This window comes from Cibotium barometz, chromosome 35, assembly GCF_041138505.1.
Source record: "Cibotium barometz isolate CiBa-2024 chromosome 35, ASM4113850v1, whole genome shotgun sequence".
NCBI lineage: Eukaryota > Viridiplantae > Streptophyta > Polypodiopsida > Cyatheales > Cibotiaceae > Cibotium > Cibotium barometz.
Genome location: NC_141080.1, coordinates 46,902,482 through 46,926,299, shown reverse-complemented (window position 1 = coordinate 46,926,299; position 23,818 = coordinate 46,902,482). Strand labels below are relative to the sequence as shown.

General features: G+C 39.8%; 2 pseudogenes across 1 annotated transcript; one reads left to right on the top strand and one right to left on the bottom strand.

Annotated features, from left to right (window-relative positions):
• Positions 1-1,566: 1,566 nt before the first annotated feature.
• On the bottom strand, positions 1,567-2,295 carry LOC147618528 (calvin cycle protein CP12, chloroplastic pseudogene; annotated as a pseudogene). The gene has a single exon (XR_015262134.1). The product of XR_015262134.1 is annotated as a calvin cycle protein CP12, chloroplastic pseudogene (transcript).
• An 11,622-nt stretch (positions 2,296-13,917) lies between these two features.
• LOC147618527 (uncharacterized) lies at positions 13,918-14,606 on the top strand (annotated as a pseudogene).
• The last annotated feature ends 9,212 nt before the right edge of the window (positions 14,607-23,818 follow it).

Below are 23,818 nucleotides of genomic sequence, written 5' to 3'. Positions count from 1 at the left end.
ATTTGGATTGCGAAATTCGGCATAGCGAATTCCAGCTTGGCATACATGTATCAGCGGAATAGAATGGTCCATGTTTACCAGATGGATGTGCACACATTCTCTCTCCCTATCTCTATCTCACCAATACTGCCTAAATGCCTGTTCATTTGACACAGCTCAGTCCCCACTCACAGTTCTTCATGTAGCAAAATTCCTGCAGCTCAAGACCCATCGCCAACTTTGAGTCGCCTGCATGTTACTATTTTATTGTTCAAATTATCCGAATTGATTTTAAGGTCATACTTTGAGTGAATCACAGAACTATATGGCAACCAAGGGAAGGTGTGCCCCAACCTATCATGGACATGCGAGTGTTTGGTATTAACTTACAAATCTACCTAAGGAACTATCCAACAGATGGATGGTTCTTGGCAGCACCAGATACAGGCATCCGATTCCTAGCAACATAGTCTCCTGGAGCAAGGATGAGGAAACAGGCTGCGGGAGCAACCATGACAGGGAAAGAGAAATGAATTTAAACAAGTTAAGACAATGGAATGAATGAAGAAAGAAGAGAATTTCATTGATATCAAAGTGACAACAACCACATATGACCGTAGCAAAGCAACTTCCCAAGAGAATCTGCCACAACCATAAAAGTCGCTCTCTCTCTCTCTCTCTCTCTCTCTCACACACACACACACACATACACCTCAGCTGCGACACTTCATTTGACAAGTCCCTTAACCATGGAGGCTACAAGGGACAATTGGTATCAGTTCTTATCTTCTTTTCTGTAAGTTCATTTTTTCAACCCCCCTCTTAATCCTTAACTGACACGTAGGGCTTGTCACGGATGTATCTACTTGAGCAGGTCTCATAGGCTATTTGTTGACCTCTTGAAAACAATAAAATCAATCAATCTATCTATCTACCTCACACTGCATGAAGATGTCATAGACACTCATACTCACTCTAAAGGGACCTAAGCGGTCACAGACTAAAACCTGGATAAATTTAGTGTATCACACACATCCAATGATGATTACTCATTCACACAATCCGACATTGAAGACAATTTGTGAATCAAACTAACTCAAGTAGCAGGAGAGTTTGAAGTTACCACAAGGTAAAGAACATAACTTCTTGCTTGCTAAACAAGACGTGAATGAATGGCGTACAATCTTAAAAGACAAATCAGTTACACCATGTACCACATCTTATGTCCCTCGAGTATAATTAGAAATTGTGTTAAGTACTGATCTAATAGTTAACAGACTTTATTTGGAAGCTTGATACCCTGCAACCGGTTCAAAGCATAACTTCAGCATAAGAAGCATGCAGTGACGGTCCAGACATGGCGGCTCGTCAAGGCATCACTTGCGGCTGGCATAGCTAAGAAGAATTCTGACACTGCCCTATATAGATGGAGGTACAACATACGCTGCACACAATTCATTAACACACCACATACCCTGCATGGACCTATATAGATAGGATGTATCACAGACCCTGCACACAATTCATTGACACACCACATACCCTGAATGAATCTATGTAATATCAATCCCCCATGGGACTAAGGTGTGAAGCAAGATCATATCATTGAGCACCCTTAAGAAGTAAGGTCATACAACTGAGGACCATTAAGCTTAAATGCAACCATAAAAACAGCATCCATGACCATACAAAGCGGGAATAAAGATGAGAAACTGATGTCTTAGATATACAATCAAAACAAACAGACATGGAATACACTTACATATAGTAAAGGCACTAGGGTGCAGCAGTTAACCACGAAGAAAACCACCATGGGGTGCTTCTAATCTTCGTAGACTCTGCACTCGTCGGCCTCCGGAACGTCCTTGCAGAACTTCTCTAAGGGGTCCTTCTCCTCAGCGCTCTGGACGCGCTTGTGAGCGATCTCAGCGCTGAGCTCCTCCACCTCGTCCCAGGCAGCCGCGCACTCTCCCGAGGCGTTCTCCGCCGCGCACAACTCCTCCGCATCCTTAATGCTCTGCGACAGCTTGTCACCTATGTTGGTAGAAGGGGTCGCCATCGCCACGGTGCGCAGGCGGAGAGGCGCGGGTGAACGCGGGCATAAACCCACCTGCAAGCCTCGGCAACAGCCGCCTTTCGGGCAACGTAGGGAGAGAGAAGGGAGAGACGACAGGCAGCCCGGTGCTTGGAAGGTAACGCTGGCAAGGGAAGCCATGGAAGCTCTGCCCGGCTAGGGCACCGTAGAAGGAAGCAACGAGAGAGAGAGAGAGAGAGAAAGGAGAGAGAGACCAATGGATGAGACCGAACAAAATGAAAGGCTCTGGAGTCTTTCACGCCACCACCTTGTTATTTTTTTTGTTGTTAATTTATCTTGCTAAAGATATTTTCCCCTTTTTTGGCCTTACCTAACCACAACAGCCATTGCACAACCACTTTGGAGTTTCCGGTGTTGGTGGTGATCCATCTAGATATTGCATGCACAATGCCCTTGAAAATTAAATCATTTTGCACATCATTGGGGATATTCACGCTCATCGCCGTCTGAAAAAGTGCTTAGTTTGTATTTCTGCAATAATTCAGAATCTTTGAACACACGAGCTCGACTTCTTCATCAGCCACCCACCAAGCTGTCCTGGAATTTTTTTTCATATTGAATCTCTCTTATTTTCTCTTGGAAATCTTCTTTAGCCTTGATCATCTGCAGGGTCTCTTCTATTGCATTTTTCGTGTACTGCGCTTCACACGCCGTCAGGCTCACTTTATGCAGAGTCTTCATCTACAATTTCTAGTTTCTCCGGAAAAAAAAAAGGTGCTTAGTTCATTGCATTTCTCCATGCCCATTGGTAGAAGTTCGAGTGTGTGCTCACACACAATGAACGAAAAAAGATTTCCATTTCTCTTAGACCAACAAGTTGTGGTCGGTCCGTTTATTAGGGGACTGCAACATCCCATGTGCATGGTGGGCCGGGTGTGAACTCTGTGAAAGTCATAGTTGGGGTATATGCTACTCAAACCAATCGCTTTTTGCCATGTAGGGGGTGGGTGTTAACAGACGCTTTGAGTCCTTTATTTTCTTTAAGTATTTCATATTTTGTAAGAATTAATCAATAACCTAATAATCATGAGGTTTGCTTTTGTGTGTGTACACGAGAGCATGCATGTTAAATGCCCAAGTGGAGAGAGGTTTTATGTTGCTCCCTCTATTTTATGTTACTTCCCTCTTTTCCAAGAAACTTCCCGCATAACAAAATATATCATTGATCTAGGACTACTTGCTTGACTTTATGACATCTATTTTATAGCTCATGCAAACTAACAAGCCCTAAGGATCAATGCATATTCCCTACATCAAGCTCTCCCTTTTCCACAATGAAAATATGCTACCTGAGTGTGAATGCAAGCACATTCCATTGGATTTGGTGCAACCTACTATGTAAGGGTTCTGCTAGAAGAATCTCCACCATAAGGATCTCAAGGGAGCAATACATTGAGTTTGTCTGCTATCCTCCTTGGATAGGAAGGTTCCATGTCTTCTTATCCTCCTTGGATAGGAAGGTTCCATGTCTTCTTAGATAATCATTCACAAGCGATACAATTAAAGATTTGCAACAATAAGAGAAACACTTCATAAATACAATGTCATGCCATTAAGTCACTAAAAATCGCATAAAGTATTCAAGTACAAAGGTTTAATGAGATACTCTTCACTGCTGCGAAGTCCTCTCTTTAGCTTTATATTAAGTGTTCTTGCATGAATGTGACTTTTAAATGAAGTGTTGAATCCTTCCTTGTGTGTATATTTTGCACTTCTAATTCCACTTATTCTTATTTTGTAGTTACATTGGGGTTGGGCAATATTATGTCCCTATTCGACTTTAAGTCAACTAGGGGTAGGTGCTTTAATTAATTATCAAGGCCAATGCCTAAGTGGAATTAATATGATATAGATAAATAGCCTATATTAATCTAATCTCTAATAAGATAGATAATAATTAAGAGATAAGGGTGTGTGTATGGAATTATCTCTAGGAGATTATAATATTCAATACTAGGCCTAAAATTTTAATTGTAAGTATTATTAGTTTTAATGAGCTCAATATAGAAAAAAGCATGGTAGGCTTGCTTATTATCTCTAATTCTTAATCAAGGGAAAAAAATAGGGGCTAATCTTCACTAATTAGTTATTTTGGGGTTTTTCTGTAAAAAAATTCGCCCAGTATCTTAAAACATTTGCCCAAATTTTGGTCGTTTTGAAGTATTTTAGAAAATATTCACCCACTTTTGGAAATTTAGGGCATTTTCTGAAAACATTCGCTCTAGTGAGACTATTCTTCATGATCATGAGTTTGGAAATATCTAGTGAGATTATTATCATTGTACTCTTCACGATCATGAGTTTGGAACTATCTAGTGAGATTTTGCATGTGTGATCGAAGCCCTTACTATGGGGCTTTCATATGGTATGGGGCAAGAAAGACCTATCATATGTTAACTCTAGATGTTCGCATTATATTTATCTATAGCTTGGGAGTGAGCGTGTGAGCGATCTGCATTTGATCTACAGCTCTAAATGTTCACATTCTATTAATCTGTAGCTTAGGAGTGAGATTGTGAGCAGTTTGCATTTGATCTATAGATCTAGGTTGGGACTCCATAAAATAATTGGAGACACACTGCTACTCGTTCCACTATTGAGTTCATGTATCACGTACTTATTTAAGTTGATCTCAGGTTAAGCTTATGTAATTGAATTCAAAATTCACAGTGTTATGTGAGAGTTAAGGCTCATTTAATTGATTAAGTTTCTATTCAAAGCTTGTCTATGATATGTTTTCTCACGTGTGGTCAATGTGACTAATCAATGTTTTCCTAGTGCAAGTCATGTGATTTAAGGCAAAGATGCCAATGATTACATAATACCACTACAAGAGACGGTAGGGTTCATAGCAAAATCTAGCAATGAGATTGTAACAAATCTGAAAAAAGTTTATTTTTGTGCTATATATATATTTGCTCCATAGTAGCGCAAATAGCAGCACTCTAGGTTTAAAAACTCACTTTTGAATATTGCCACCTTTTGAACATGTTCTCATCTCTCTGAAGCAAAGGTGAGTGCTCCTCCCTCCTTCCTCCTCTCTCTCTCTCTCGAAAAGGTGCATGCTCTTTCATCCTCTCTTTTAAGAGATCTCAACTCATCCAATTGATGACTACTCATGCACTTTTGTGTGCTTGGGGTTTTTGTTTTTTAATTTCTTTCTTAGCTATGCTCTTATGCTTAGTATGTATTATGCATATACTATCCAAAGTATGCTATTATGCATAATGCATAGACCATGCATAATGGATAGACTATGCATTCTACATAAGCATTACACATAATGTATTATGTGTAATGCTTATGCACTATGCATTATTATACACTATGCATAAATATATTATGTATAATGCTTATGTAAATAATGCATAGTATGCATAGACTATAAAAAATGCATAATGCATAGATTATACATTGTACATACTGTATATTGTAGTATGCATTATGTGTAATGCTTGTGCACTATGCATAATGCATAGTATGCATAGACTATACAAAATGCTTTGCATAGATTATGCATTGTACATAGTGCATATTGTAGTATACATATGTGTAATGCATAGACTATGCATAATGGATAATGCATAAGCTTAATGCTTATTCTTATGCATAGAGATTTATGCTTATGTAAAAGCAAGCTACTTAAGCTTATGAATAAACATAGAGCTTTAAATGCTCATGCGCATAAAGCTTTAAGCTCTTTACCTAAAGATAGAGCTTTAAGCTTATGCATATGTTGCTTTATTGACCTCTATGCTTATGCATAAAGCTTTAGGCATAAAACTCTTACATAAGCTTTAGGCTCTATTGACCTCTATGCATAAAGCTTTAGGCATATGCATGAAGCTTTAAGGTTTTGCATAAAGATTCATGCTAGTAACGCATGAATCTTAAGCTTATGCAAAAGAGCACTTATGTATAGGGCCTTATGCACATTGGCCCTATGCATGGCCAACAACTATACATAGAGCTTTATGCTTATGCCTTGCCTTACACATAGAGATTTATGTGTATGTATCATAAAGCTTAAGTTTATGCATAAACATAGAGGTTTAAGATTATTCTTGCATAAAGCTTTAAGCTATCTTCCTAAACATAAAGCTTTAAGCTTATTCTTGCATATGCTATTAGCATGTATGCTCATGCATAAAGCTTTAGGAGTATGCATAAATATTTAATCTTATTCATAAAACTTCATGCCAGTAATGCATAAAGATTAAGATTATGCAAAAGAATTCTTGTATAGGGCCTTATGTGTTGCCCTATGCATGGTCGATAGTTTATGACATGCCACTTATGCTGCAATGGCTACTTATGCATAAGACAGCAACTATACAATATCGCATGCTTATACATGGATTCATAGGCTCTATATGTAAGCCAGCTTACGCATAGGCCATGTGTATAGATATTTAGGCATTGGCACTATGCATCAGCTGTTGTTAACTATGCAGTCGCTTATACATAGCTTAAGCATAGGCGACCTTCCTCCTCACAGAACAGCCTCAGCTCCTAAAGACAATGCTAATCTCTCTTCCTTCCTCTCTTCGCAGATCCAAATCCCCATTGGCACCTTGCTTCAAGGTAGCCCAAGCTTATGGAAAGATCTAAAGGATTGGATAGAGGGACGCCTCGAGGCAGGCATGCAAGAATCCATAGAGCTAGACAACTCTAATGAGTCTGAGGACGATGAGCTCATTGAACCCCACGAGATCACTAGCACCCCCATAGTTCAAGTAAATAAGCTCGGACAATACTTTGTAGGCGATGAACTCAATGTTGCATTGCCAATAACCTTCGAACAGCCTCCAAGTCATAGCAATCCTGGACAGGGGAGCAGGAGTGAGCATTGTTACAAAACAATGCTAGGAATGATGGAGAGCACTCCGCCATTGATGACACAACATTACTAGTAAAGCTCGCTGACGGTGCCCCCACTAGACCCATCATTCTATTGAAGGATTTGAAGATAAAGATCCTTGGAACCACCTTCCACCACACCTTTGTGGTGATAAACTTCGAACGTCAGCCAGTTTCATATGACTGCATCCTTGGGTGACCTTCCATGAGGGAAACCAAAATGATCCACGATTGGGATACCAGCTATATCCACATTCGAAGGAAAGATCAGACAGTTAAGATCAACCTACCCATGTGGAAGGTACATCCCATGAGTGGCAGACCCTTCGCAGCATAGAGGACTCAATAACAACTACCAGATCCACTGCAGTACACCTGTGTCAAACGTGCCATAAAACACTAGATGATGAAAAGGATAGTCAGGAATGTGCACCCCTTCCGGAGCCTGAAGACTCTGAGAATTGGATGCATATCCTTGCTACCATGGACATACTTCCAAGATGCACGGGAACCAGGTTTGCTACAGCAGACGGGCAGGAGATCACATCTCTCTACATGCTTAGCACTGCATACCTATCTGATGTTGCCACTCAAGAACTTGAACAGAATAATACAACGGAACCATCAAGGGAAACACACTCACACAGCAGAACTCACAAGCCTAATGTATTCCTTGGGCTAGAAAGCTATGTTTTCCCTGACGATTCAAACACCCCACTGGCTAAAATATGTTGGGGCACACTTGAAGCACATGACCACTTCAACCAAATATGGCAAAAGGAGTTCGCAAACAACTCCCTTCTGGTCCACACGACCACCCCAAAGCCAATGGAACCCATTAATCCTAAACTCGAAAAGCTTTGTCGCTTCGTGTGCAAAGCACACAAAAAGAAGTTAGTGCTGGTGGAAAAAGAAGCCAAAAAAACTAATAGAAGAAGAAAGCGCTAGGGCAGAAGAGACCAAAAAAGTGCCCAAACACATGCCCGACAGATTTGTGCAATATGACTCAGCTCAAAGGTCCCATAATGGACAACCAAGGACCTCATATGATAGTCCAGCCAAGGTAAAAGAAATTAACCTGGCAGGCCCGGGAGAAGACCCGAGGCCCGGTATACATTGGAGATGATCTCTCTACCTAGGAAGAGACCAAGCTCATCGCTCTACTCACAGAATTCCAGGATTTCTTCGCCTGGAAGTACATGGATATGAAAGGTGTACCTCCCAAAGTAGTCAAGCACACCATTTCGATGGTCGATGGAGCGAGACTGGTCAAACAAAGGGCTTACCCTATGAACCTAAGTATTCCAAGATGGTCCAGGAAGAAATCGATAGACTCATTGACGCCGGATTCATCTACCAATAGAGCACACAGAATGGGTATCACCCATCGTGATAGTGCCAAAAAAGAATGGGAAGGTAAGAGTGTGCGTGGACCTCAAAAAGGTCAATGCCACTACCATACAAGATCATTATCCCTTACCCTTCACACATGCTCAAATGAGTCGCAAGAAAGGAAGCCTACAGCTTCCTTGGTGGATTCTCCGGCTACAACCAGGTGTTGATCGACCCCAAAGATCAGCACAAAACTGCCTTTGCCATAGAATGGGAAACTTACGCATACCGCGTCATGCCTTTTGGGCTGACCAATGCCCTCGGCACCTTCCAGCACAAGATGACTAATGTGCATGGCCTATAAGGAATATCTTCGAAAATTCCTTGAGGTCTTTATGGATGACCTCTGTGTCAACTCCTTGTGGAAGGCACACCTTGACTGCTTACGTAAGGTATTGGAAAGGTACACCTTGACTGCTTATGTAAGGTATTGGAAAGATGCATACTATATCGCATTTTAGTGAACCCACTCAAATGCCAATTTTGGGTTAGGCATGGAGTCATCCTGGGACACATTGTCTCCCAATAGGGAATCTCCACAAACGATAGCAAGGTGTGGCTTATCCTTGAGCTGCCCCCACCCACCAATTTTAAGGGAGTCCAGTGTTTCATGGGACATGTTGGCTATTATCAAGGATTCATTTTTATGTATGGTGATATGGCTCGACCACTTTATGGACTCTTGATCCTTGCCAACAAGCTTATACTACCCTAAAGAAAGCCTTGGCTAGTGCTCCTATTCTAAGGTCCCCCAAATGGGACATTATCTTTTATGTCCACATCAACGCCTCCGCTTTTATGGATGTGTGCTGGCCCAACTTGGTGAACACAAGATGGATTTTCCCATCATCTTTGCCAGTCGTCGTCCACCAACTCAACGAGGCCAAGAGAAATTATACCACGACTGAAAGGGAAGCGTTGGCCATGGTTTACACCGTTAAGAAGTTTCAACATTATCTTTTGGTAGCCAAATTCATCTTCTTCGTAGACCATCAAGCTCTTCTATATCTGGTAAACAAGCCCTGCAACAATAGGAAGAATCACCATGTGGCTACTCATCTTGTTTGACTTCACTGTCACAGTGCGACTTCAGTGTCATAGTGCGGAAGGGCTCAAAGCATGTCTTGGCAAACCACATGTCAAGAATCTCGAATGGCGAGCCACCTGTGGGAGTTGATGATGATGATTTACCAGATGCCGCCCTATTCTAATTATGTTTAATTGCTACATGGGGTGAGGACGTAGCACACTTTCTAGTAGCCAATGCTTACTAGTGGACTCCTTCTAAATAAGCATCGTGCCTGATGCCTCATTAAACAGGCGGCCCCCTACCACCTCATTGCAGGCTAACTCTATAGGTAGGGGAAAGACAAGATTATCAGATGCTGTGTCCACAAAGACTTTCCTTCTAGAATAAGCTCACTTTGCTTGTGCTAGGGGACACTTTGCAGCAGATATCACTGCACACAAAGTCCTCATAGCAGCACCCGGGTTATGTTGGCCCACCTTAATGGCCGATGCAACAAAATGTGTCAAGCGGTGTGATGAATGCCAACGAGCGGCAATTACCTGCTTTAAGAACAGCATGTCCCTAAACCCTTTTGTGCCCTTGTAACCATTCAAAAAGTGTGGCATTGATTTCATTGGGCCCATTAGTCTCGCAGCCAAATACACTCAAACTCGATATATAATCGTTACCACACAGAGTATTGCACCAAATGGGTCGAAGCTCGAGCCACCCGTAAAGCTGATGCACACTCTACCACAAAATTCCTATATGAGTCAGTCTCATCATCACATGCTTCGGTTGCCCCTGTTGAGCGTGTGAGCGATAATGGAACACACTTCATTAATGAGGTAATCCGCTTCCTCTTCTTATTTGAGGTCGGTTCCTTCGCTGCCTCCGGAGTCTTGGGTTGCATGGATCTTGTCACCGTCATGGGTTCCCGCTAGGTGGAATTGGGGTCTTTAGTATGGGTCCAGCGGAGCCATTGGGGTTGGGCAGGTTGGATGACCGGCCACAATGGGAGCTTGGATCATTGTTGGCTCTTTGCGAAGGGGATCTCCTCCCACTATAGTGGCAAGATTTAGTGGTATGTGGGGCCGTTCTATAAATGGCACACCAGAGTTCATTCAAGCTGCACTCCTCGGCTCTATGTCCATGATTGTGACACCTTGCACACCAAGTGCCTGACCGGACGGTTGGAGGGGACTTCGCACCTTCACTAGTTAGTTGACCCATGGCTGTACCCAGTTCCTTGGCTGTCTTTCCTGCCTTCTTGCTCTTCGACTGTGCCTTGCGATCTTCCTCCTTCTCCTTCGATTCCTCACTTGCTGTGGAATCATTAGAATCATCCTCCTTGTCTGAAGGTCCGGATGAGGACTTCTTGGACTTCCTTTTACTCTTGGACTTGCATTTTCCTTTAACGGAGCTTACCAGCACCCGCTCTAATCTAAGAGTTCATTCTACGAGCTGCTCCATAGTTATGGTAGTTTGGTTGGCACTAGTGAACGACTGATCATTTGAATTTCTTGTTGAGGCCTTTCATGAAATAAGAATTGAGGATTTCCTCAGTGGGCCGATTGGCTGTATCTAGTCGATGAAGAAGCTTCCTGAATTTTGTAGCATAATCCTCCACTGTCAGGCTCTTCTGGTTCATTATCTGGAGTGTTGGGACAAACGTGGACTTTTTGAGGTGCTGGTCCACCAGGTCGGGTACATTCACCCAAGCACTGTCTAATAGCAAGATGTGAGAATCCGCATCCTCTAAGGATTTCCCATAGAACTTGGGATACTTCATAGTGGTGGACAGCTGGTTAATGCAACATGTTGTAGTTGAGGGGATGGGGTTGTGGGGGTGGTAGTGGTAGTGGTGGAGGTGGTATGAACAATGGTGGGGGAGGGCTAGTAGGGGTAACCGGTTCTTCTTCTGATTGGGATTTGGGTTGTACATGTTTAGATTCGGTGGGTTGTTCTTCAGGCTTGGCGAAAAGGAATTCCTGAGCTTGGTCGCACGTCAAGTAGCACCTTTCACGTGCTGATATGAAGGACGTGTTTGAAACCTAGGGAAATAGATTCAAACACAAGGACAATTAGGCAACAAGCGAAATGGCACCAACAAAAAGTAGCAAAAAGCATCGTGGTCACTAAAGTGTTGTTGGAGGAGTTGGCCGCTTATTATCCCCGAGCAACCTGTTGAGAGTCTGTGGTTATGCACGCAGCATACACTAGGCGGATACAAACCAACACAATACAGACACACTCCACAGGCTACAATGATCGCCTAATGAAAGATACAAAGATACCAATTGCTTAATAGATAACCCTACTAAACATAATACATGAACGAAAATGAATATATAGAGACACAATCAGGAAGATGCATATACAGAAAGAGAAACAGAAGAACAATCTTGCTTTATTCCAAAAACAGAATACGATACAAAGTTCAAGATCCATCCTTTTATATTGCTTGCTTGTAGTATCCATTGGTACTGTGATTCCCCTGGTGATAAGGTGCGTTATTCTTGTAATAAAGTGCTCTAGCTAACATTCAGCTGGCCCTGACAATTGGAGGTGCTGAGATGTGGCTCTGTGGCAGGGCGGCTACCCGGTTGCTCTACTACGGCTCTGGCTTGTGGCACAGGCTGGCATACGGCCATAGAGCTCTCTAGGGGTTCACTTAAAAATATGTAAGTCTACTACATACGATCATTAGGAGGGGTTTTTTAAACCAATATTTATATAAAAAATACAAAATCCTCTTACATAAGGATGATGCTGACAAAGCACATGGAGTATACAAAGGAGAAAAGGAATCTACATCAATATAGTGATTATAAAAGGCTACATACTAAAAAATGCACTTGATAATGGTAGCTATAACACCTTTTTATTTCATAATTTGTCCAACCTTAAGCGGTAATTGACAAGTTTTTCATGTAATATAGCAACATGTAGACCATGCAAATTTTACCCTCCCTGGTTTCCACAAAACCATTTTTGTAGCAAATATTTTTCCCTCTAAAGGGATACATGCAACATGCTCTAAGGCACCAAAAGCAGTTGTTCAATGTCACTAGGAGGTATTTCTCCCAAAAATGTAGATGGAGTTTATGTAGACTCCATTTGTGCTCTAGTTGTGCTACTTTTGAAGTTTCCCAACATTCAAATGGTCATGAATCCCAATTCAGAGAAGCAAAGAGCCAATGGTAGAAAGTTCAAAGATCCTATAAATCAAAGCATAGAAGCTCCATATTAAGTATTAAATAATTATCAAAACTTTGTTGTTCGGTATGATGGATCATAACACATACAATTCTATAATCATAGAAACCCTTGCTAAAGTAAGCGAAGGTGATGGATCACAATTGATATAACTCTATAGCCATAGAAACCCTTCTTACTACAAAATGTGACTAAGAGAGCCTTGACATAACACATGCCTCCCACATGAATGAAGGTCTCTCTCTCTTTCTTTCTGTGAGCGAGCTATGCTACAGGTCTCTCTTGGCGCCTCTCTCTCTCTCTCTCTCTCTCTCTCTCTCTCTCTCTCTCTCTCTCTCTCTCTCTCTCTCTCTCTCTCTCTCTCTATTTAGTGAGCTACGCTACAGGTCTAGACTCTTCCCACATGAATGAAGATCTCTCTTCCTACAGTCTCTAGAGCTTTTCATCTCTTGCTACAGGTCTCTCTTCCCACATGAATGAAGGTCTCTCTTCCTAAAGTCTTTAGAGATTTTCATCTCTTGTCATAGATCTTCTCTGTAGGTCATTTAGAACATTTGATTACAAGTATATGATTCAATAGTACTTTATCATTGATAGAAGCATCATCATGCAGGTATGAAACTCTATACTTGCTTACTCTGACAAGTAGTGCAAGAACCACATGACATGTCTTCAGCACTTCTGAAAAACACTTCATCAGTGTTAGAAAGTACTAAAAATAGTCTTCATGTTGCAAGAAAAGTACAGCTGAAAAGTACAACACTACTGAAGAGAACTGCAACACTATTGAATTCCTTGAAAGTACTACAACAATGGTGCAAATTGAAGAAATGGCTAGCAGCTCAATTCAATAGTACTTTATCATTTCTAGAAGCATCATCATGCAGGTATGGAACTTTATACTTGCTTACTTTGAGAAGTAGCATAATCACCACATAACAGTTCTTCAACACTACTGAAAAGCACTTCATCACTTCTAGAAAGTACTAAAAAATAGTCTTTATGTTGCAGGAAAAGTAATGCTGAAAAGTACAACACTATTGATGAGTATTGCAACACTATTGAAGTCCTTGAAAGTACTACAACAATGGTGAAAATTGAAGAAATGGCTAGTAGCTTAATTCAATAGTGCTTTATCATTGCTAGAAGCATCATCATACATGTATGAAACTTTATACTTGCTTACTCTGAGTAGTGACGGTTCTTCACCACCACTACTGAAAAGCTATTCATTACTTCTAGAAAGTACTTAAAATGGTCTTCATGTTGTAGGAAAAGTACTACTGAAAAGTACAACACTACTAAAAAGTACAACACTATTTAAGTCCTTGAAAGTACTACAACAATGGTGAAAATTTAAGAAATGGCTAACAGCTCAATATCCTTGAATATACAAGCTGAAATTGAAGTTAATATGAATAATAGGAAATCACTAAGAGAATATTGGGCCCTTCAAAAGCAAAAGCAACGAGCAAAAATGATGAACATGGTGACTGAAAGCAATACTATGGTGGGTAGATGAACGAAAGAAACGGAAGATATGACAATCTATGGTACAACACTTTGATAAATTAAAAAAGGGGATGGATGCAAGTATTAGAAAGGAAATCTGTCAGCAACTTCTTCGACATCCTTGTTTCAAGAGCATGCAGTCTAGCCAAAAATCAAAGAAATTGGAATCTGCTATTCTAAGAAACATCTGCAATACTTTAAATCATGTTAAGGTACCAAGATCTTCATATGAGCTTTTCATGAAGAAATTAGCTCTCTTGATGTTGGGTGAATGGTGAAAGCAGGGAGAAAATTACTGACATGAGCATTCCACAAGCTGCCAAGCTTATGGGGATCCACAAAAGAAATTTATATTCATCCAAGCATTAGTTAACAGTGGCAAATGAAGCTGATGGATCATTGCCTATATCTGCATGTCACATACATGATAGGCGAAAAACCCACATCACTCAAGATGTCAAAGACATAGCATTTCAATTCTCTGGATGGATGAGACAAGGGTGTCCCCCAACAAAAAAGATGTTTGTAGTAAAATGCTAGCTAGATGTTCATATGTGAAACATTCAATCCATCTTCTAGAGGAGCCTCAGGTGAGTCATGGGTAATTTAAAAGCTTATTTAAATTAGTCTAGATATTGGTTGGTATTTTTAACACATTATAACTTAATTCCAGGTTGAACTTTATTCAAGGTTAAAGAGAACGTACCCAGATATTCAAATTTTACAACATTGTTTCGATTCTTTGAAACCCTTCTTTGTCCGAAAACTGAGGGATCGCTACACTTGCTGCTGTATTATGCATGTACAAATGATTTTTCTGAATGAGGCAGTAAATCACATAATACAGACTCAAAAATTTATAATCCATGGGAGTTTTTGCACTTACAACTGCACTGTATGTCTTCAATCTGATGGAAATGCCAACAATGGATGCCTTGCATCAAAAAATACAAGTAAGAGTATCACAACTCTTTGGGACTCTATACTTTGCCCAATGCCTCCAAGAAGTAGCTTCCATAGGTACGCGGTATGGTGACATTAATCATCCTTTATGTGGATGACCTCATTCTCACCGGCGGTCATATATAGAGCACATTGCAGTGACGAAGGCTGTCTTGTCAAAGGAGTTTGAGATGACCGATTTAGGCTTACATGTGATGTAAGGAAAATGCAGAGTATGCAAGTGATGTAAGGAAAATGCAGAGTATGCAAGTATCTATTAAGGTCTTTGAAAATATAGTAGGTAATGCTGGATTGGAAAATGAAGGCAGGAAGAGCACTATTAAAGACATTGTCCAGAAGAAAATGATACCTAGAGATCTTCTATAGGTGTACCAAGACCACTTGAGAAAGTTCATCATTCATAATTTCATATTCACGTGGCAAGCCCAGTAGTTCAAGGACTGCATCTTTGAGTTTCTAGATGATGTAGTTGTCTCTAGAATTCATGGAGAACTACTCCTTCAAGGAGCAGAACAAAATTCAATCGATGCATTGGTTCACTAAGCAAGTCTCTATTTTTGTGTAGATTACATATTTTCACATCGCATTAGGTGCAATAAAGAAGACCATGCATTTCTTTATCTTAGATGATAAACAACATGACACCTTATTTATGCAGCATTATTTCCTCTTACATGCTTAGTGATTGGAAGATCAAGGGCTGACAGTTAAGAAACATTGGGTGTGGTCAGATGGTGCAGCTTCGCAGTTTAAAGTAAAGTGACCGTTTTACTTTGTTGGTAGATATTGGCATCTCATGGGTATAAAGATGACTTGGAATTTCTTTTGTTCGGGACATGGGAAGGGGGAACATGATGGGGATGAAGCAGTTAGTAAAAGGGTTCTAACTCATGAGCAGTTGAAGACAAACAAGGTGCCCTTGACTTGTGCAACTGAAGCTATTTCTTTTCTAAGGATACATCTTAGCAGTGGAGCAACTACTATTTATGACAACAAGAAGAGGGAAGTGAGTAGGGTCTTTTGGGAAAATAAGCAAGGTGATGTTCAAAGAACCCTTCAATGGGATTGCAAGACATTGAAGCGCTCAAGAGAAATGCATTGTGTGACTGGATATTCTGAGACTAACACTTGTGCATTATGCACAAAAAGGCTATAATGCTTTTGTTCACATGGGCAATGGAGAAGATGTAAGAACAGGTCACATCTGGAGATGTGGCAATACCACACTTTGGAGCCAGTTGTTTGCTGATAATGATTGTAAGGTTCCCCCCTTCCAAAATGGGGGAAACACTTAAGATAGTCTACTAAGTCAGCTTGGAGAAAATTTGTTACTCGTCGGCACCTTGACTATGTAAAGATTCAAGGATACGATTTGTAGGTAAGACCTAGTCCTATCCTGCAGAGGGAGCGTAGTCTTCTAAAAGTCAAATTACCCATAGGGTAATTCATCATAATTTGGGCAACTACTAATCTTGATTCCTAGAGACAACGCTTTTTCTCCTCATCCACGCAAGGCACAACCACTGGCCTAGTCTCCTAGAATAGAGTTGCTCGAGAACCTATTTATCTAGCATAGGACTTTCACTTGATCTGTTGGAAAGCTACCCGACTAATCGGGTCCACCCGTCCGTAGGATGGTGCCGTTGGGGCATTCCATCCTCCCACTTTCCCCCTACTCACACGTCAATTTATTTTCTAATTAATCCTACCACACTGTTTGACATAAATAAACATGTTCCTTAATTAAGGCCCTTTTCACAAGGTTTGTTAAAACAGCCTTTTTCCACAGTACAATAATGCCAAAGACGATTTATAAAAAAAGTTTATACATGAATCAATTCCATACAAGCCAAACTCGCTCTCTTATTCTTTTCCTTTATACTGCCGATGATCTAGAATTCGGCCTTCCAGCCTCTACATGCTGGGCAAAACCCTACGGGACCATACACCTCATCGTCGGCCATTGGTGAGGACTCAAGCCGACCTGTCGCCCTCTCAGGCTCCATCGCTAGATCCTCCCGCCCCTCAGAGGGATGTCTACGCACCAGGGTGGGCTAATTCACCACACTAGCCTGGGCCCTCAGAACTAGGCAGCATCACAATCACTCGCCTTAATCGGCAAACCTCATTCTCCTAATGGTATGAGGAATACCATGGGCCAACTCCAGGCCTTACTAACGTCTCCACCGTCCGGCTACACAAGCACAAGAACGGGGCAGCGTCAAGGCAGGGAGAGTTGTACCTGTACCTTAATTTAACCAAGATAACAATCCATTTACTCAACTAAACCATAGGACTAGAATCCATGTTACCTTCTTAAGAAAACAATCCTTTTCACAAAGATTTTAGTATTTCAACTTAAGATTGCGATAAGACATTCTTTATTAAGGCATATGTTGTTGTTTAAAAGAATACAAACTTTAACTAGTAAATCAATCAAATAGAGTCACTATTAACAATTAATAGAGAAACCGGGGCCATACCTCAACCCCTAAGAATGATATATAATTAAAAAACAAAATATATATATACCTTATAGAAATTTATCATTTATCGTTACCTTTGCTCGATAACAAGAGCTTTAGAACTTGACATATGAGAATAGAGTCTTCTAATCCCTTCTCTTACGATTGAAATCATCCGATCATCCCCAAGCTTTATCTTCTCTTACTCGTACTCTGACTTTTCTCTCTTTCGAAGGTCTATGGCAAAATAGCCTTCTCTTGTTGCAGGGCTACGACATAATATTCTTTCTTTAAAAGAAAAGCTATGGAGTTTTGGTCTCTTCCTCCGAAAGACCATAGCAATCTAACCTTCTTTTCTAAGATATTAGATAAGAATGAAGGGATATATACATCTCAATCTCTAGGATTACCTTGAGGCTACTTGTGTAGAGACCCTGACAGAATTAGCAAATTGTTTCAGCCATAACTCTAATAAAAACTCAGAATATGGTCGTATAACCAGTCAAAAGAACCGGAAGGCATCTAGTCTACAAGCCAACATGGGTAGAATAGACAAAAATCGCAAACGCGCCATCTTTAGAAACGCATTGCTTTTTCACATTTTTAGTATGCATGGACTCTAAATATGTAAAAATACTCTAAATACGACCTCTTATCACCTAAATTCGAATTTCTATTTTTGGAGATACTTATCTCTTAATAGAACTATTCTTGTCTTCTTATTTCTTTTAGGATTTTTGGAGCTAATATTTTTATTCTAACACTTTCCTAATGTTTCTAGCCTTATTGTCTCACTCTTCTCTAAGTACCCTCTCTTTCCTTATTGAAATCTTTATTAAAAGAGACACATACATACAAGGCTTGGGAGGGACCTTACAATGATTCTCAGCAAGATGGCTTTTCAGATGATGAGGAGTAGTTCCATAGCACCACTTATGCAGGCCATTATGACACCTTAAGCGATGATCTTTCAGTGGGAGACAATTTTATTGTCCCTCTTGAAGAGATTAACGAAGAGGTTGTTGACTTCTACATTCTCAAGTGTGTAGCAACCAAGGAGCTCACAACTAAGGACCAAAATGATGCATGGGGTAACAAGATTGAGAAAAATACTTATATGGTCAAGGGCATTTGGTACAAAAGCTTAAGAGTAGACTCGTATGAGCTGTGGGATAACAAGACAATAGTTTTCATATATTCCCATTTGATAAGGGCTATAAAGTTCCCAATGGAACTTGTTTTAGACAGTCCAGGAAAGGTGTTTCAACTTTCCTCTGAAATCCATGAGGCAATATTGTCACGTAGGCTGTAACGCCTGTGACCGACGGCAGACCGGATGGCCAGACGGGGCTCATTAGGAAATTTTTGAGCTCATTTTGGGGCCCTGTAAGGAAGTTTGATCGGAATATTCCCTCCAAAAAGGGGCACTAGAACGAACTCCAAATTTGTCGGACCTCACATATTTAGATTCTACTCTTCAAAAGCTATCCATTGATATATAACACGATAGGGTTCGGAGAAGGGACAAGATAGATACCTAGAAGATTCCTTTTTGCCTAGGAAAGATTCACGTTACGTGAATCTTTCCTAGGCAAAAAGGAATCTTCTAGGTATCTATCTTGCCTAGGAAAGATTCACGTTACGTGAATCTTTCCTAGGCAAAAAGGAATCTTCTAGGTAGTAACGTGAATCTTTCCTAGGCAAAAAGGAATCTTCTAGGTATCTATCTTGTCCCTTCTCCGAACCCTATCGTGTTATATATCAATGGATAGCTTTTGAAGAGTAGAATCTAAATATGTGAGGTCCGACAAATTTGGAGTTCGTTTGCAAAAATTTTATCTAGTGCCTCTTTTTGGAGGGAATATTCCAGTCAAACTTCCTTACAGGGCCCCAAAATGAGCTCAAAAATTTCCTAATGTTAGCGTCAACGCCTCGGCCGGAGCGCCGAGGACGTGGCCATCCGGGGTTCAGTGGGAGAGGACGCCCATGCGGAGTCATGGGCGGCCAAGCTAGTGTGGATGGCAGGCCACGCACTATATAGCCTGGGGGATGAGGGGCAATCCTCATTCTTCCTCTATGGCTGGGTGGTGAGCCAGAGGCCGTCCCCTCCTGTACGGGCGTTACCACAGGAGGGGACGGCCATAGTGGTGTTACAGCGACATAACAAATATACAATAGCATGTCCTTTGAATTATAATTCAAATATGTCATATACTTTTCAGTTTTCTATACTTGCATGATCATGCTTTTGAGTTTAAAAACATGTAGTTTATGATGATGCTTCTTAAGAATACCACTTTTCAATGTGGTAGCACACCACTTTTCAATGTGGTAGTACACCACTTTTTAGTGGTACTTTATCACTTTTTAGTGTGGTAGAAAAGTGGTATACTACCTCTAAAACAAGTGATAGTAAGAAGATGCTTCCAAGTTAAACCCATGCAGTGAATGATGATGCTTCTCAAGTATACCACTTTTCACGGGTAGTTTATTACTTTTCAGTGGTAGAAAAGTGGTATACTACCTCTAAAACAAGTGCTTCTATGTCAAAAACCATAGTGTATGATGATGCATAGAGAGATTACATGTGGTGTATGATGAAGCATAGACTAAAACTTAGAGGTTACACCAATCACATATAGATTTCAGTGGTTGTTTACCACTTTTAGTGGTAGAAAAGTGGTATACTACCTCTAAAACACGTGATAGTAAGAAGATGCTTCTATGTTAAAAACCATATAGTGTATGATGATGGGTAGAGAGATTACATGTGGTGTATGATGAAGCATAGACTAAAACTTAAGAGGTTACCCCAATCATATATAGATTTTAGTGGTACGTCAAAAGATTACATATTGAATACACAATGTAAAAAAGATCTTCTTTAATATCAAATAAGTATACATTGTCACTTATCTTTTGCTTCTATCTCTAACTTCTGTGTAGAAATCAAAAACTAATCTTGAAAGATTGTCCACGGGATTGTTGATAAGGAAATTTTCTAGTATAATCAAGGTAATCATGATCTTCTGCCCATCCACACAGCCATGGCAACAGTGTTTTCGTAAGATAATGTGGGTCCTGTTCCTCATCATGTGGATCAAAGGAAGGTGGACACATACAATTGTCTCAGTGATTCTTGTCCCACTGATTCCACAGATTTTTATAGCGGTAATCATCTACCAACAATGTCCTTGATGGGCTTGTTGCCAAACTGTGGACAAGTTCTTAAAAATAATAGGCTTGTTGCCAAACTGTGGACAAGTTCTTAAAAATAATAGGCTTATCAGACATATCCTTTGGAGCTTGTGAAATTTCTCCAAAATGTCTTCAACTCTATTGCTTGTCACAATAGATGGCATTGAAGTAATAGTGCCCCATGTTCCACACTTCTGGCCAACATGATTGGAAGATAAGCTTAATGTTGTGATATGCACAACCACTCCAAATCATAATATCTGCCCGTTGCCTGACATCCCAAAGAAACTGTTCCACATCTTCTCGAAGAAAGCACCACAGTCGATTATTGAGTCTCTTAATCAAGATTCGTGTGGTGACACTGGAGGTTGTGGACTATTGGGTCCTCGAACCCGCTTCACGAGCAATCCATTTAGGTCTAGGACAACTAGCTTCTTGATCTTGACATCATTGGGTACAATAGTTATCCATTTGGGATCATCCGATGATAGCTCCTCAAAGACTATAACCTCAATAGGTTCATTAGGCTCCTCTCAGCAGGTTCAGTAGGTTCATCATGTGATTCATGTTTGTGTAACCTCCTTAGGTGCCTCCTTAGGTGGTTCTTCAACTACTACGACATTGCAATTCAGATCTAACACCAACAAATATATCCAAAGATATTGTTGGAATTAAACAAACATACTAAAACATAGTGTTTAAATTAAACAAACATATTAAAACATCACTATCTTCAAGGCTAACAATTTTCAATTCCGTAATCTCTTCAACTTCTATCTTCTCGTCATACCACTTAGGTACTAGTACGTTCTCATTATCTCTCTCATTGCTAGCACTTTCAGATATTGTAATCTCTTCAATAGCTCGAGAAAAAAAACACTCTCTTATAATATATCGGCAATAACTTAAAAAACACTCTCTTATAATATATCGGCAATAACTTAAAAAACACTCTTACAACACATTACATCAATAAGAAAAATGATGTTTCATTATCTTTGAAAAATTACAACACAATACATAGCTTTTTAGCCTAGACTACAAGTAAGCCTATTTAGCACTTTCTAGGTTAAAAGAAGGCTAAACAAGTGTCTTGCGGCACTTTGGTTTAGGGAGTTTAGAGTCATGTGGTTGCTTTACATCAATAAGAAAAATGATGTTTCATTATCTTTGAAAAATTACAACACAATACATAGCTTTTTAGCCTAGACTACAAGTAAGCCTATTTAGCACTTTCTAGGTTAAAAGAAGGCTAAACAAGTGTCTTGCGGCACTTTGGTTTAGGGAGTTTAGAGTCATGTGGTTGCTTTTGAGTTGTGTTCCTAGATGATGTGGGCTCTTTGCTCTTTTTTACTTGCAGATACAGGCTCTTGATCACTGGTGGCAACCTTCATTTTCTTCTTGGGTGTCACACACTCCTTGAGGCTTACATCTTTGCTTTTCTTCTTCCTAGTGGCAAGTTCGGCCTGGACTGAATCTATTACTCCTTCTACAACAGCATCCAGGTTTAGGCTATCTGACAACTCTTTGCTCTTTTCTGTGGCCAAATCAACTGCACTTCCATAGCTGATGATTCTTTCTTCTTTTCTGTGGGCAGAATCAATTGGCACTTCCATAGCATCACTGAATTTATTCTGCTCTCTACTTGAATAAACTAGAACTTTTGAATTTTTCTCCTTCTACTGGTTCTCTTCATGCTCTATTGTATTATATAGTTATTTTTGCAAACCATCCTTCTCCAAGCCACCGTGATACATGCTATCATTCTCGGGCTTGCGCGATGACCTAGCTTGGGAGTGTGCTAAAAAAAGAGGCAATGTAGTAAAGGTCAAAATAAGTAAAATGACTATTCAAAGAGAAGTAATCAGAAGGAAATTTCACATAGAATATTTACTTATGCCATCAGAAGGAGATGCTTCCATGGGAATTTTCTCTCCTTCTACACGAAAAATTTAAAGGTTATCAAAAAATGAACATTAAACAAACTTGATATGATGATGGATGCCAAATTTTGATGCATAAAAACTCTCCTTGAAATTTACCAAAAAGTGAAATAAATATGTTATCTCAAGAGTTGGAGTAATCATCGTGGTAGTCTTGTTCTTCATCATCATCGATCATATTGAGTCCTATTGAAATAAAATTCGACTTCCGTGGACAATTGTGATATGTCCAATCTGGTTACACTTGTAACACTTCTTTAAATCATGTTTATTAGCTTTTTGTGAATCATCTATAGTAGTGTCAATACTTGTGTTATAGTCTCATTAAGAGATGTATTAAATGATTTTGGAGAGGTTTTAGGCTTCAAAAATGTTGATGCCGAGGTTTTGGGTGTGAATTTATCGAATGATCGAATTCGTATGAAACTGGTTATCTGTATTCACGGCCACAAAAGAGACCTTCTAAGAATATTATAAGAAATCAATTTACCTCAAAAATTAGTTGATATAATTATGATATTATTTAAAAATTAAATTAAAAATATTTTACTTGTTAAATACAACAAGATTATATTTAAAGCATGCTCACTATTGCAAGGATAATAATGAGAAGCTTACAATTTGGAAGTGCTCTAATCACTATCTGAAAGATCAAGCTTACGTACAAATTATTTACTAAGTTATAAAGGGTAGCAACTTACTTGCAAGTGTCGGATAGCTTTGCTACAAAATACATCATTAAAAGAACACAAATATCACAAGCATATGTGACGTTTTAATTTGTTGATGATTAAAATTATGGAAATTGGAGAAACTTACTTAGATTGGACTGTAAAATATTACTTAGAAGAAAACGAATCGACAAACAACAACTTTTATTTTATGCAAGTAATCAAATTACACAAGGCGAATACTTAACTGGTAAATCATCAGAGATTTTGCATATACTAATTTGCAGGCTAGTTTTAATTCGTAATATAATAAATATCAAACTTCAATTGTTAATTCATAAAGTTAAGAAAGTGTAGTTATTCTTAGCTTTCACGTGGAGTTCGTAAAAAGTCAAAAGCTCGTATGTCTAAGAGTAAGTAGTGTCATTAGAAAGCCTTGATTTAATCTGCAAAAAGCAAATCTTAACAAAAGTATGAGACATTGTTGATTTTATAGAGTTTTGATGTTAAGC